The following is a 13,955-nucleotide window of genomic DNA, read 5'->3' as shown; positions in this document are numbered from 1 at the left end:
CAAAAGATAGTTTATTCCAATTATATTGTACAGTGGAACTGCAGAGGATTGAGGACTAATTTACATGAATTACAGCTATTAGTCCAAGAGTTTACACCTTCAGCGATATGTCTCCAAGAGACATATTTGAAACAAACAGATACATTTGACCTTCGTCATTTTAATGCATATCATTCTTTTTCACCTCCGGGTGATAGAGCCACTGGCGGATCATCCATTCTAGTCAGACAAAACGTTATTCAAAGCCCTGTATCACTTAATACTAATATGCAGGCTGTTGCTGTGAGAATTACTTTACATGTAGCGTTTACGCTATGCTCGCTGTATATTTCGCCGTCTTCGACGTTTGCCAAAACTGATCTGCAAGCTCTCTATGACCAACTCCCGAAGCCCTGTATTATAATGGGAGATTAAAAAACCCTCTCTGGGGTAGTGTAAATATAAACGCTAAAGGTAAGTTGTTGGAGGACTTTTGTTCTGACAACGATTTATGTATTTATAATGATGGCTCCAATACGTATTTACACCCTGGGACAGGGACCTATTCTGCTCTTGACCTGTCACTCACAAATTCAGAACTACTTAATGAATTCGAATGGTCAGTCCACGATGACCTCTGTGGAAGTGACCATTTTCCTACTATATTAACAGCTGTAACTCCATCCGATGTTCCTCCATCATAAAGACGGAATTTTAAAAAGGCTAACTGGACATTATATGAAACACTGTGTGCTGAAAAACTTAAACCTGAACGTTTTACTGACGTTCCTGATGCTATTAAATGTTTTTCTGATGAATTGAACTCCATAGCTGATGAGTGTATACCAAAGTCCTCTGCAGTTCCACACATAAGAAAACCATGGTTCAACGATGAATGCAAACAAGCTAGGAAGGCAAGGAAAAAAGCAGAACATTATTTCCGTCGCCATCCTATGGTGCATAATTTGAATAAATTTAAAATTTTAAATGCTAAAGCACGGCGTACTTTTAAACAGAACAAACGCCAATCTTGGCAAAATTATGTATCTAAAATAAATTCTCGGACACCCATGTCCAAGGTATGGAATATGGTCCAGAAAATTAAAGGTAAAGGTACTAAATCTACTGCCAATCATCTCAAACATGGAGATCAAGTACTTACCGATAAATCAGATATCGCAAATAAACTGGGTGAAACCCTTGCTAAACACTCTTCCTCTTCTAATTATTTACCTAAATTCCAGCAGTATCAAAAACAACAAGAAAAGAAAACTATTAATTTCAACTCAGATAATGGGGAAGATTATAATGAAACTTTTTCTATTCATGAGCTCCATACTGCTCTTGATCAAGCTCATGATACTGCTACAGGAGCTGATAACATACATTATCAACTCCTGAAGCACTTACCAGAATCCTGCCTATAAACTCTCCTAAATATTTTTGATGATATTTGGACATCGGGTAACTTTCCTTCATCATGGCGTGACGCCATAGTAGTACCCATACCTAAACCTGGACGTGATCATACCGATCCATCCAATTATCGTCCGATTTCGTTAATTAGTTGTGTTTGCAAGACCATGGAACGCATGATAAATAATCGACTTGTTTGGTACTTGGAAACAAATAACCTTATAACTGATATACAGTGTGGTTTCCGTAAAAACAGAAGTACTGTCGATCACTTAGTGCGACTGGAATCATTTGTTAAAAATGCACTGATTAATAATCAACATGCTGTGTCTATCTTTTTTGATCTTGAGAAGGCATATGACACAACCTGGAAATATGGTATTTTAAGAGATTTACATGACTTCGGCTTGCGAGTTCGTTTGCCTCAATTTATTGCCAACTTTTTAAATAACAGACAGTTTCAAGTTCGAGTGGGTTCTACCCTGTCTGATCATTACAATCAGGATCAGGGTGTTCCACAAGGCAGTATTCTGTCTGTCACACTTTTTAGCATCAAGATAAATAGTTTATCAAAAGTTTTAAACGATTCAATTGATGGATCGTTATTTGTGGATGATTTTAATATTTCTTGTCGTGGGAAAAATATGCATACCATTGAACGGCAACTGCAGCTTTGTTTAAACAAAATAAATAAATGGTGTCTTGAAAACGGCTTCAAATTTTCTAAATCGAAAACTAACTGCATACATTTTTGTCGTAGATATAAACCCCATAAAGATCCTGAACTGTCTCTAGATGGGACGCCCATTAAAGTTGTGAAGGAAGCCAAATTCTTGGGTCTAATCTTTGATTCACATTTAACTTTTTTACCACATATTAAATCACTTAAAACTAAATGCTTGAAAGCCCTTGACGTGTTGAAAGTTGTTTCAAATTCAAAATGGGGAGGGGATCAAGCTACCCTTCTCCATCTCTATCGATCACTAGTTCGTTCTAAACTTGATTATGGCTCAATCGTTTATGGGGGAGCCTGCAAAAGCAATCTTAAACTTCTTTATCCTGTCCATCATCAAGGTCTGAGACTTTGTCTTGGATCTTTTAGAACTTCACCTATTGACAGTCTCTATGTTGAGGCTGATGAACCTTCTCTTGAGCAGCGCCGTGTAAAGTTAGCTTTACAATACATTACTAAATTATACTCTAATCATTCTAACCCTGCATATAACTGTGTTTTCAATCCCCTTTATACAACAAAAAGTCTTCTCTTGTCCAGCCTCTGGGACATAGAATTACACCTTTTCTTTCTGCTGCTGGGATTGAGCTGGAAAACATAGCTCCCTCCCGTCTTCTTTCTTCTCCTCCCTGGCAGTTGGTCAGGCCTCAAGTAGACCTAACATTGACCACATTTAAAAAATCAGAGACTAATGAATTACAATATAAGCAAAAATATAATCAATTAAAACATAAATATAGCAATTATAAATCCTTATTTACAGATGGGTCCAAGGATGGTGGCGCTGTGGCTTGTGCCACTGTCATTGGATCCAGAACAATATCTTCTCGATTACCAGTTAGTAGTTCTATTTTTACAGCTGAAGCTAACGCCATATTAACAGCTCTCAAATATATTCAAAGACACCCTAAACGTAAACAATATATAATCTATTCAGACTCTCTTTCTTGTCTCCAGGCGATTAAAAATTTATCATGTAAACATCCACTTTTAATTGACATTATTGAATTGTATAATAATCTTGCTACTGGCCAATACGACATCGTCTTCTGTTGGTTACCAAGCCATGTAGGCATTTCAGGGAACACAATGGCCGATCTTGCTGCCAAGGCAGCACTCAACAAATCTGTGACACCGCTTCTTATTCCCTACAGTGATTACAAAGCCACCATTAGATCTTATATCCGTGATCTGATGCAAAAGAAGTGGGACACCCAAGTGGGTATAAATAAATTACATGAGATAAAACCTTACATTGGTTATACCCACTTGGGTTGTCAATCCAGATTTGAAGAGGTCATACTACGACGATGTCGTATTGGCCACACTAGATATACTCATGCATACCTGTTGAAAGGTGAGGATCCTCGATTTTGCATCCCTTGTGATGAGAGAGTCACGGTCAAGCATATTCTGCTTGAATGTGTTGAATTCTCCATCACAAGGGATAAATATTTTACAGTTAAAACAATGAAGGATCTTTTTACCAACGTTAATTCTCATTTTATTATAGGTTTTTTAAAAGAAATTGATTTTTTGGGTGAATTTTGAATAGTATGTTTCTGTAAATAGATGTATTTTAATGATTGGTAGTTTGAATTAGTAACTTGAATTGTTGGTGGCTGTACCCTCAAAGGGGGTTGAAGTATTGTAAAATTATTGTCCTCCTGAGAGGGTACGTAAGTCCACAAACATTCACAGTAAATTTAAGTCTGCCAGGTTTTTAATCGTAGTATTCCTGTTGTTTTAATTTTGGCTAACCTTTCGTACAATCGCCAGCAGCTGAGGGGATGATGGAAATCCAACTAGGGTCCATGCAGGTAGCAAAGGTACTGTAAGTCCCCATGGTCTCTAGTGTGGTGATCTACCTTCACTTGTTGGCGATCTATAGTCTGTTTTTATTATGTATTGTCTAAATAGTGCTATTAGTTTTAACTTTCCATACTAGTTTTACTTAAAATTGTGATATGCTAGTTGTTTTACTGTCCTCCGTTGACAGATTTTTCCATATGCATATATTTAATTTAAATGTTCTCGTCACGATATGGCTGAGATATTGCCGATGTGACGTTAAACATTAACTCACTCACTCTCTCATCTAGGGGAGCCGCACTACAACTGTCAAAGTTATCCTTTTCAATACTCTTCAAAACAAAGTATGAGAACTCGTGTTTATGGGTGGTAAGAGAGGAAATGGGTAGTGGGTCCATACGATGTCTGTACCTGAAACGTTTTTGAACGTTTACATTTCCAATCCAAATTGAAAGGTCAGGTTCCCCTATTTAGCAAGCGTATATCATAGTTAATACAATGTTATCCACCAGTTCATCACTATTTTCTTTTGTAGGATTTAATAGTTTCATAAAATAGCTCCATGGAACAGCAACTGACACTTGGCACCTGGGTTTACTGTTTTGAAGTATACCTGTAACGGTTCTCCAAAAGCTCTTACAGTCCCCCGATTTGGATGTATCGTTCACATCTTCCATGGTTTTCCTGTTATATAGTTCTCTCTTGTTAGAACAACACTTCATAAAATTCTGTTTTGCCATTATGTACCTTTGTAGATTTTCACCTATATCGTTTGAAACTATTGATATGATTATACTTTTCCATTTTCATAATTATACTGAACTACAAAAGAAACGTCGCACTTTTCAAAGTCATCTTGCTCCCACCTGATATTGGAATTTGATAGGTTCACTCACAGTGTATGCTACTGTAACATTACAAATATGGCATTGACCATTCATAACACATCATCCTAAAGAAATGAGACTTCTGTGCAGGATTCAAACACATACACTTTCCGTGAAGATGGTAATGCTCTCGAACACAACTTTCTGAAAAGCGTAATGCACGTGCAAATCCCTGGTACAGTGGATACAAAAGGGACCCCCAAACCATCATCCTGCCATTCGATTCCTGAACACTATCACTATGCCACGTCCAACTCGAAATCAGAGGGAACAAGCCATCGGACGTCTTGACGCTGGTCAACGTCCACGGGTCATTGCCAACGACTTCAACTGCAGTGTTCGGACAGTCGAGAGACTGCGGGAGCGTTACAATGCAACCAACAACACCAACGGTCCTCCGCGCAGTGGCCGTCCCAAGGTAACAACTGCACGCCAAGGTCGTCATCCTCTCCGGAAGCACTTACAGGTTCAATTCCGCAGAGCAACAGAATCGGCTCGAACGACTATTGGGACCCACAACAGACTCATTTCTGCAGCAACAGTTCGTCGTTAGCTGAGAACTTTCAACTTGGCCTGTCGATGTCCTGCTCAGGGTCCTGTCCTGACAGTTCGACATCGTTGGGAACGTCTTCAGAAGTGGCGCTATCAGCAGTTGAGGACTGTCATCTTTTCAGACGAGAGTCGTTACTGCATATCAGTACCTGTTCATCAGCAAGTAACAAATAATTATGTTGTATGTAGATACATGTACGACGTTTCTTTTGTAGTTCAGTATACATTCCTGGTCAAACCACAGTGGCTAGCGTCTGTTTAGCAGTAGGTTAGTTTAGCGCATGATGTCACATATCTCCCTACCGATAGAACTGCGTCCACTCTGGTATCCAGGGCTGTGAGGAATGTCTGAAAAGTGTCGTCTGCTTGGAGTGTAACGTGGTAATCCTTCACACATGTTGGTACAAGATATGTCGGTGTAGTGGTCCGATTAGGAGGTTTCATATGGTCACATTTTATGATATGTGTACACACATCTGGAATATGGCCCGATTCCGTTCGCCTTCTTACTCCAGTATCGATTTCCAGATTGAAATTGTCGCTGGAAATAAGCCAGCAGTCAACCACTTCCTCCATCTTGTCCGATAAAGGTAAAATTAGGCTAGACTAGAATCACTCGTTGGTTATATGAATATCAAAGGTTTTACATAACTACATAACTGTGTCTTGGAATGCGAAAGGAGTCGCTCACATAATCATCAGGCAAGGGCAGGTAATCAACACCATCTTCGATAGTCTGATAAGTTACCCGTTCGAGCTTTAAAATCTCTACTGGGAATGAATTCTAATGCATTTAAAGAGTCTGAATATATTAGACAGTGTTTGCTTTTTAAGCATATCTATGCCATTTTCATCCGAGTCAACATGAAAAGATGATTTGTCTGGATGTATACACACGAAACACAAAATATGAGTATATTCCAACACATCGCCTGTTACTTTGAAGAACACACAATTCTCCCAATGATCATATATTCTCTGGAATAACTGACATATTTCGGCTTATACAAACAATATCCCCACCAGACAAACTACCAGCAGAGGATAATTTCTGCTACATTCAAAGCAGTCATATGAATGAAACGTTGATTTTACTGTATCTTCAGAGATTGTTCACGTTTTAGTAAACAGAACACATCAAATTGTGTACAAAGCGAGTGAGTTAATATTCTAGGTCACGTGCACGTGCAATATTTCAGCCATATCGTGACGGGAACGTAACATTGAAATGGAATATATGAATATTATAAAAGCCTGTCGACAAAGGACAGTAAAACAACTGGAATATCACAGAAAAGAATGTACAACTAGTAATTATACGTAAAACAGTTCATCTGTAGAGGACAATGCAATATAAGTATGGGGTATAGATTGCTAACAACTGAAGGTAGATCACAATACTAGGGACCTTGGGACTTTTGCTACCTGCATGGACCCTAGCTGGATTTACATCATCTCCTCAGTCGACAGCAATTTGGGAAATTTAGCCAAACAGTGAAAAAGACACTTATTCTACGATTAAACACCTGGAAATTTAGAATTTACTTTGAATGTTTGTGCACTTACGTACCCTCTCAGGACGACAATACTTTTACAATACTTCAACCCCCTTTGAGGGTACAGCCACTATCAACTCTGGTTACAAATTTAAACTACCAATAATTAAAATACATCTATTTACAGAACATGTTATTCAAAATTCAACCATAAAATTTCTTCTAAAAAACGACCCGTGAAGGTCCCGGGGTAGAATAGGCCTTCAGCAACCCATGATTGCCATAAAAGGCGACTATGCTTCTCGTAGGAGGCGACAAACGGGATCGGGTGGTCAGGATCGCTGACTTGGTTGACACATGTCATCGGTTCCCAATTGCGCAGATCGATGCTCATGTTGTTGGTCACTGGATTGTCTGGTCCAGACTCGTTTATTTACAGACGGCCCCCTTACAGCTGGAATATTGCTGAGTGCGGAGTAAAACTAAACTCACTCACTCACCCTTTTAAAAAGCCAATACTTAAATGAGAATTAACGTTTGTAAAAGATCCTTAACGGTTTTGACATTGAAATATTTATCCCATGTGGTGCAGAATTCAACAGTCAAGCAGAATATGCTTGACCGTGACACTCTCATCACAAGGGATACAAAATGGAGGATCCTCACATTTTAAAAGGTATGAATGAGTATATCTAGTATGGCTAAACGACATCGTCGTAAAAATAACCTCTTCAAATCTGGACTGACAGCCCAAGTAGGTGTAACCAATGTAAGATTTTATCTCATGTATATATTTATTTATTTATACCTACCTGAGTGTCCCACTTCTTCTGCATCAGATCACGTATATAAGTTCTAATGCTCGCTTTGTAATCAGAGTATGGAATAAGAAGTGTTGTCACAGATTTGTTGAGTGCTGCCTTGGCAGCAAGATCGGGCATTTTGTTTTCTGAAATGCCTACATGGCTTGGTAACCAAGAGAGATTAACAGTAGCAAGATTATTATACAATTCAATAATGTCAATTAAAAGTGGATGTTTACAAGATAAATTTTAATCGCCTGAAGACAAGAAAATCTGAATAGATTACATATTGTTTACGTTTATGGTGTCTTTGAATATATTTAAGAGCTGTTAATGTGGCGTTTGCTTCTGCTGTAAAGATAGAACTAATATCTGGTGATCTAGAAGATATTGGTCTGGATCCAATGACAGTGGCACAAGCCACTGCGCCACCGTCTTTGGACCCATCTGTAATATATAAATAAGGATTTATAATTACTATATTTGTTTTAATTGATTATATTCTTGTTTATACTGTAATTCATTCGTTTCTGATTTTTAACTGTAGTTAATGTTAGGTCCACTTGTAGCCTAACCATCTGCCAAGGAGGAGAAGAAAGAAGACGGGAGGGAGCTATGTTTTCAGGTCAATGCCGGCCGAAGAAAGGGTTAATTCTGTGCCCTAGAGGTGGAACACGAAAAGACTTCTTGTCGTACAAATCCTCATAAAGTGGATTGAACAGTTACATGCAGGGTTAGATTCATTAGAGTATAATTGAGGAATGTATTATATGGACAATTTAATACGACGTTGTGTAAGAAATGGTTCATCGGCCTCAACGTAGAGACTGTCCGTAGAAGTTCTGAAGGAACCAAGACAAAGTCTTAGACCTTGGTGATGGACAGAATCTAATAGTTTCAGATTGCTTTTGTAGGCTCCACCATATACGATAGGGCCATAATCAAGTTTTGAGCGGACGAGTGATCTGTATAAGTGAAAGAGGGAAGTGTGATCCCCTCCCTACTTTGAATTAGAAACAAGCTTTAATAAATCGAGTGCCTTCAAGCAATTGGCTTTTAGGGATTTAATAAGGGGCAAAAAGTTCAAATGTGAATCAAAAGGTCCCAAGAACTTGGCCTCCTTGACAGCTTTGATAGGGATACCTCTTACAAATAGTTCAGGGTATTTATGAAGTTTATATTTACGGCAGAAATGTATGCAATTGGTTTTTGATTTAGAAACTTTGAAGCCATTTTCAAAACACCATTTATCTATTTTGTTGAAACACAGCTGCAGTTGCCGTTCAATAGTATGCATATTTTTTTTCCACGAGAAGATATAGTAAAATCATCCACAAATAAAGATCCATCAATTGAATCGTTTAAAACTGTGGATAAACTATTTATCTATACTAAAAAGTGTGCCTGACACAATACTGCCTTGTGGAACACCCTGATGATTGTAATGATCAGACAGGGTAGAACCCAGGCGGACTTGAAATTGTCTGTTATTTAAGAATTTGGCTATGAATTCAGGCAAACGACCTCGTAAACTGAAATCATGTAAATCTCTCAAATATTTCCAGGCTGTGTCAAATGTCTTATCAAGATCAAAAAGATAGACGCTGCGTGTTTATTAATCAGTACGTTTTTCACAAATAATTCCAAACGCACTAAGTGATCGACAGTACTTCTGGGTTTTTTTAACCACATTGTATATCTAGGAAGGAAATTTCCCGGAAGTCCAAACATCATCAAAAACTGATAAGAGCGTCTCTAAACAGGATTCTGGTAAGTGCTTCAGGAGTTGATAATGTATGTGGCAGCGCCATGAGCTTGATCAAGAGCAGTATGGAGTTCATGAATAGAAAACGTTTCATTATAGTCCTCCCTATTATCAGAATTGAAATTAAGTTTTCTTTTGTTGTTTTTGATATTGCTGAAATATAGGTATGTAATTAGAACAGGAAGAATGTTTAGTGAGAGTTTCGCCTAGTTTATTCGCAATGTCTAATTTATCAGTAAGTAATTGATCTCCATGTTTAAGATGCCTTTACCTTTAATTTTCTGGACCATGTTCCATACGTTGGACATGGGTGTCCGAGAATTTATTTTGGATGCATAATTTTGCCAAGATTGGCGTTTGTTCTGTTTAAAAGTACGCCGCGCTTTAGCATTTAAAATTTTAAATTATGCATCATAGGATGGCGACGGAAATAATGTTCTGCTTTTTTCCTTGCCTCCATAGCTTGTTTGCATTCATCTCTGAACCATGGTGTTCGAATATGTGGAACTGCAGAGACCTTTGGTATATACACTCATCAGCTATGAAATTTAGTGGAATTCAGTTCATCCGAAAAACACTTAGTAGCATGGGGAGCGTCAATAAAACGTTCAGGTTTTTGTCAGAACAAAAGTCCTCCAACAATTTACCTTTGGCGTTTGTAGTTACACTACCCCAGAGTGAGTTGTGCCCATTTAAATCTCCCATTATAATACAGGGCTGCGAGAGTTAGTCATATAGAGCCTGAAGATCAGTTTTGGCAAACGTCGAAGACGACGAAATATAAAGAGAGCATAAAGTAAACGCAACAAGCTATGTGCCCTAGAATGGACATTTTCAGAAACGTCCATCTCTTCAAGAGACACATATTTATTGAACGATTGAATTTTATTTTGTGACCCTTTAGGAGCTCTGCCACTTTGTTGTTTTGAAGCGTCAGGGTTAGGCTTAGGTTTGCTTTTCACAGTTTGTTGACTATCAGCTGTCGATTGAGACTTTGAGTGTGACTGAGATGATGATTTGTGATCAGAAGACGACTTTGATGTAGTAGGAAGTGATTCCTCAGTCTGAGATGATATAGCAGGGTACAAAAGCTGTGGAGAATCGCAATTTACCCACGTCAAGGTAGTTTGGCAGTCTGACACTGTTTAGAAAATGAAGAATGGTCGCCTGAGCAGTAGGTGCATTTTTTTAAATCACTGTCACAATCTTCTGTTGTGTGTGTCTTCTCACCACAGTGAGCACACACAACAGACAATGTGCAAGTGCTTACACCGTGTCCATATTTCTGGCATTTAAAATTTTACACCTGAGCGGGTTGGGGTGTAGGTATCAACTTGAATGTTACAGTAGCCTGCCTTCACTGATTTGGGCGCATTTGGAGAGGAAAAAGTAAACAGATACGTATTGGTTTTGATGGTTTCATTGTTTCTCCGAGTTGAAAAGCGCTTGACGTAGAGTACACCTTGATCCTTCATTTCTGATAGTATATCAAGTTCTGACATATCATCAAACAATCGATCTCGATCTCTAACGATACCTTTGCTTGAGTTCAAGGTTTTGTGTGCAGAGACTGTGACCGGAATGCCCACGAAAGGTTTGATGCTCATCAGATTGTTTGGTTGCTGCTTTTCCCGCACTCTACTAGCACGCTACCCGAACGTAAGCATCTTGTGTTCTTCACATCCCAAGTAATACCTCTCGTCACGATATGGCTGAGATATTGCCGATGTGACGTAAAATATTAACTCACTCACTCACCCAAGTAATACCTTGAATACCATTTGATACAACAAAGGCGTTCAACTTTAACGGTGTCTTGTCAGGAGTCAGTCACAATTAAACGCAGCCAATACTCAATCGATGCAGACGGCCTATGGTCAGTATCAACAGGGTCAATATCAAGTGGATGTTTTGGGTTTTTTGTTGGGTTTTCATAAGCCATCGTTAGTGTAAATGGTTCATCATTCGAGCTCCCCGCCCACACGGGGTATCACAAGGACAATGCTAAAGCAAGCGGCCCCAGCTTGCAGCACCAAGGGTACCCGGATGACGTGCTCCAGCAGAAGAATTATAAATAATTAATCTACCAGATTGGCCCATGAGCAAGCGCCTTCTGGGCATAAGACTCTAGACAAGAACAGAACTTCAAAAATGCATTTTAAAATCAGAAAAGCTCAATGAACATATAGTCCATTGAAAGTCGAAATAAAATTTGTGCAATGACTAATATATATATATATATATATATATATATATATATATATATATATATTCCATGCTCTGGGCTTGGCATGACCAGCCGATTGGTTGAAGCGGGTCCAATCAACCACCCGTCTAGGCGAAGTCAGGGCCAAAGTGATGTATTGAGCAAAAGGAACACTGGTCTTGCTCCCATGCCCTCAACCACCAGGATCCCTTCCTCCACCGACACAGGGCCGCAACCCACGGCAAACGGGTTGGTGGACCAAATATGCCCCCGGGTCCACAACGGCGTTACCCAGCACCCACCGCCAGGATGTGGCTCGCCATGGGTGCCCTCAGCTGTTTGAAAGCATAGAATCCTTATCTTTGTATGATTAAAACTTGACTGTTCTATGATTCTTACAAAAATTATTTTTCAGTCTATGGACACGTTCGATCGGGGTGGTGTGTGACGTCTCCATACCCAGGGTAGAGTCAATAAAATCCTTAACTCGGGTCTAGGCTATGGGCGACCTCCATTTCTTCCATCACTTCCACCACACCACAGACAGTCGCGTTTGAGGTGGAGTAAATATCCTGCTGGAATCAACGTCAAGGGTCTCGTGGGCTCGTCACATATGCAAAGAGCTTCGGTTTGTCCTTCCGTCATGGTCGGCAGAGAATTTATCGTTGCAATGGACAGCGAATCCATGGCCATGCCTGATCCCTTTGGCAGTTACCTGGTTATACTTTGGGCATGAACAACCCAAACTGGACGTACGGTTCGACGGTAACCTTGGCGAACAACGTTACCAGGATGGGATTTTACACCTATAAGAATACCATTCCTGCACGCTGTGCATGGTTTTTATTGTCGACCCTCTTTTTACTGCAAAATGACAACGCTATGCGTCATAAGGCCGGAGGGTATTATGCAGGTTGAGTGATCAGCATGCTCGCCAGACCTCAGACCAATTGACCATGTCTGGGATGAACTTTATGTGTATTCACCCAGCATAAGTGGATCTGCGCGAAGTTTCAGTAGAAGAATGGATTGCTTCCCCACAAGCTTTCTTTATGCACTTGCTAGGGAGCACGAGAAGAACGTGCATCTACTGAATGAAATAATGCTTCATGTTTGTAATTTTCGTTTGTGGGTTGGTGTATGCAACTGATGTTTCCAAGTGCTGTTTGAACGTTTTGTTTGTATGTCAGGGTGTGTCACGTTTGTCAGCACAGAAGCCATCATTATAGCACTCTTATTGGCAAAGAAGTTGGACCTGCACATTGAACCCGTTTACGTGAAGTAGAAGTTGAACGCCAATGGGTAAACTCGTTTGGTTTTTGAAAGGGAAAGTACATGCAGCCTACTGCACATGCAGTGCATGACGATAACATCGATTTCTCGCTTAGCTGCACACGCCTTGTTCATAAAACTCTCATGTGCTTCACTCATAGCATAACACTTGACCGCGTGCCCTGCGGAACTGGGGCCCCTATGCTCACATTGCCAAGCGCCAGTGGGCGGCATTCCTACGGTTCATTCAAAACATTAACCTTTTCAAATTAATTCGAGGGTAATATCATGAACAAGTACTTACATAAAACGTCACTGGGTGGGTTAATGAAGTGAAAATGGTGTGTTGCAGAAAGATCTTAAGTATCTTCACCATGTATACATACTAAGCAATGGTCACTGAAGTGAAATTAATCCTCTTGTGCAAATTGTACAGGTATATTGTTACTGTTAAGAATTTGCCGTGACAGGCGATGTATGAAACCCCCTGTGAACCAGCAAAACAGAACAAAGACAAGTCTAAAAACATTTAAATATTATTATTATACAACGAGAGTTGGGTATACAAAGTCACATGTCAATTTCACAATACTGATTCCAAATGCAAAACATGCACAGACAAAATCTAAGTCAATGGGTCACAAAATATAATATCGCAAACTCACTAAAGTCTTAGTACGAGGGGGAAACAGCTATGCAAAATGTTAACACAACGAGCGGTCTGATACCGGCTGACACGTGAAGGTCCCGGGGTAGAATAGGCCTTCAGCAACCCATGCTTGCCATAAAAGGTGACTATGCTTGTCGTAAGAGGCGACTAACGGGATCGGGTGGTCAGACTAGCTGACTTGGTTGACACATGTCATCGGTTCCCCATTGCGCAGATCGATGCTCATGTTGTTGATCACTGGATTGTCTGGTCCAGACTGTCGCCATATAGCTTGAATATTGCTAAGTGCGACGTAAAACTAAACTCGCTCACTCACTCTGATACCGGCTAATGTTGATTCAGACGTCGACGGATTGTTGGCGGT

Source organism: Haliotis asinina, chromosome 14 (genome assembly GCF_037392515.1).
Source record: "Haliotis asinina isolate JCU_RB_2024 chromosome 14, JCU_Hal_asi_v2, whole genome shotgun sequence".
NCBI classification, from domain to species: domain Eukaryota; kingdom Metazoa; phylum Mollusca; class Gastropoda; order Lepetellida; family Haliotidae; genus Haliotis; species Haliotis asinina.
Note: the sequence above shows the minus strand (reverse complement) of the source record.